Genomic DNA, 3,114 nt, shown 5'->3' on the forward strand with positions numbered 1-3,114 from the left:
AGCTACTGGCCTGGCCACGTGCATGGGCGTGAGAAGCCGGAGGGCATGAGCGGGGACTCTCCACGTGCAATCTGCGCGATGCGGGATGCAGGTGCGCGTGGGAAGACGGAGACGAACGTCTAGACGCGGGCATTCGGACGAGAGCGTCTGGATATCCGGCGCTATTATCCGGCACTAGCACTGTCGTAATAACAAGGCACTTTGTTCCTGGAATGGAGCCGGGCCAACCAGTGTCTTGTAGGCTTGTAGCACATGCACAGCACGTTTGGTGCCGTCGCTAGCAGGCCCGCACGCCCCCTCCGGTGGTGCCGCTACAAGGCCCGTGTCCGAGAACCACTAGGCCCCTAGGCCCGTGTAACACTTTAGCCCAATTTCCGCAGCATAACTGGTCCTTGTGCGGCGGATAACCAGTTCCGTTCCGGTCCGGTCCGTGTACCTTCCTTCCGTCTGCGTCCGTTTTACATGCCTAGTTGCATCGAGTCCGCAATGCATGCACAACCCCTTAAAAGCGGCCTCTCGCCGCCGCCCGCAGATCCTCGTTTTTCTCTCTCCTGCGCTACGCCGTCCCTCACCTCTGCCAGCGGCGCCGCCGAATCAGAGTCTGATCCCGACAAACCCCGTAGCGATCCGCTCTCCTCTCCGTCGTGTCAGGTGGTCGCCTCCTCCAGATCTCTTTCTGTCTCGCTTGTACTATTTCTTTTTTCTTTTCCTTCTTTTTTTTTGTTGCCTTTTGGGTGTGCGATCAGTGCGGTGGTAGGTTTCGCGCGGGTCTCGATCGATCTGGCGATACTACGGTTTTGCGTGCGGAAGTACGCTTTCCCTTTGGTCTGATACTCTGATGTGCGGCTTTCAGCTCTATACATATACATGCTTTCTCCTACGTAGGATTAGGCAGCTCTTTGTAGCTTGCTTGTAGCTCTATGTATATTAGGTCATGCTCATGTGTCAGTCAGAGGCGGAACCAGCAAATTTAATTAGAAAGCCAGACAAACATAATAAATATGTACATAAGTGTACATTTCTTCTACATATGTAGTTAGTGTTCATAACAAAAAAAATCACAACAATATGATAAAATACGAGTTAAAATGAGCTAAATATGCTTTGTATTGTGTTATTAATAAGGGTATTATTAAAAAAATCAATGTTTTGGGAGGCCATGGCCCCCACTGGTTCCGCCTCTGTGTGTCATGTACTAGACATGAGCGATTTACCAGCCTGCTCGTTTCGGCTTATACGATCGTGGATTATAAGCTGGAACAGTATTTTTCTCTCACACCAAACCAGCCAGCAGTACTTCTGGCTTATAATCCATGATCGTTTCAGCCGAAACGAACAAGCTGTATATTGGTAGATATTCTGCGGACTTAATTCTATAAACAACCGATTTATTCAGCTAGTTACTTGCAATTATATCAGTCTACTGTTAAGAGATTGTAATTTGTCCTCTTGATGAAACACGCGCCTAAGTATAGGGGAAAAAAGAGATTCTAATTTGTAAAGCATCAATTATCGTTCTGTTTAGGTTCTTTATTTATAAACTGAGTGAAGGACGTGCTGAGCATGCATTTTGTATAAACTTTCGAGTTTGTTGTAATCTTTAAATTTAATTTGTGCCATTGTTCATTATTTTGTATACATCCCTTTGATCTAATGATTCAACCCTTTTTGTATTTGCTTGTCATATTATATTCACTTCTGTGTCTTAACCTGTTCTTTTAATTGTTTGCTACAGTCATGGCAAAAATGGAACCTAAGGGTTCTCAGTTTGATGCTGAGCAATATGATTCTAAAATGCGGGAGCTGTTGTAAGTAATATGAATCGTTCTTTTTTATAAAAAAAATAGCCACCACTTGTTTTATCATCTTTGACTTGAGAGCTATGTGTAACCTTACCTCTATATATGCTCATGTGATACAGAAAAGATGATGAGGAGTTCTTCTCTTCATATGATGAAGTTTTTGAAAGATTTGATGACATAAGCATCCAAGAGAATCTTCAGAGAGGAATTGATGCTTATGGAGCCTGTTTTGTTTTAGCATGTTCGCCTTTTATATGGCATTCCTCTTACATAGGTTTTGAGAAGACTTTTGCAATTCAGCAAAGAAGAATTATTCCCTTCGCTGGGTTTTGATGTCATTCACCAAGCACAATATGGTACAACGGCCTAGTTGGGCCTTTGATCCGTGCCCTGATCGGGGGCGCCCAGCCCACTATGGCTGGAGGGCCCCTGTCACACTGCGCTATATATAGAGGTGGGGGCCGGCGGCTCTGAGTACGAGGTTTACCGTGAGCCGAGCTCCCCACCGAAACCAAAACCCTAATCCCGATCAGAGAGGGGCGCAGCCAGTGACGGGAAGCCACCAGCCGCGCCGCCCCGCTCCATCGACGTCGACGACTTCATTGACCTCTTCCTCGAACGTCGCTGCCCGTGCGCAGACTTCACCGACGAACGAGATGGCGGCTTCTGGACCATCTCCCTCTGCGGTGTCAGGTTCGACACGTTCTTCTTCTATTCCTTTCTGTCTCTCTACTCTCGATATCGCATTCACAGTAAAGAGAACCCACTAGACCTGACCCTAGATGATCTTTTCGATCTCTACAATGGTACTAGAGCCATGTCTTCTAGGGCTTTTAGATCTAGATCGGGTAAACGAAAAACACAGTGAAATCGAATCCCTAACCCTAGTTTTGATCCAAAATTTCTAGCCCTAACCGGGTAAAAGAAAATGAAAAGAGACCGGGGGGTGACGGGCGTCACTCAACTGTCGGTCACCACCTCCACCGCGCGGGGAAAGGTGCCGCACCGCCATCTTCGTCGGCGCGCGGCAAGAAAAGAATAGAGCCGCCTCTTGTCTGCTCATCACCGTGACACGCACATGCAGGCTCAGGGCGCGAACACGGGGCCGCTCGACGGCGGTGCGCTCTCCCTCCGGGGAGCACGCGTGCCAGCGAGAGGGCCCACGGCGGCGCCGCCGCCACCACCTCCTCCGTCCGCCCATGGAGCCAGCCGCTGCTTAGCCTGTAGGATGAGAAAACCGAGTAGCAGCTAGAAGGAGGTGAGAGATTCGGTTTTTGGATCTAAAAGAGGGTCACTGAACCCTAACCCTAAT

At 48.5% G+C, this 3,114-nt stretch overlaps 1 long non-coding RNA gene across 1 annotated transcript; it reads left to right on the forward strand.

The window, feature by feature from the left end:
* The first annotated feature begins 514 nt into the window (after positions 1-514).
* Positions 515-2,023, forward strand: LOC136505243 (uncharacterized). Its single transcript, XR_010771156.1, has 3 exons — positions 515-651; positions 1,736-1,808; positions 1,922-2,023. It is a non-coding gene; the product is annotated as an uncharacterized lncRNA (long non-coding RNA).
* Positions 2,024-3,114: the final 1,091 nt, after the last annotated feature.

This window comes from Miscanthus floridulus, chromosome 1, assembly GCF_019320115.1.
Source record: "Miscanthus floridulus cultivar M001 chromosome 1, ASM1932011v1, whole genome shotgun sequence".
NCBI lineage: Eukaryota > Viridiplantae > Streptophyta > Magnoliopsida > Poales > Poaceae > Miscanthus > Miscanthus floridulus.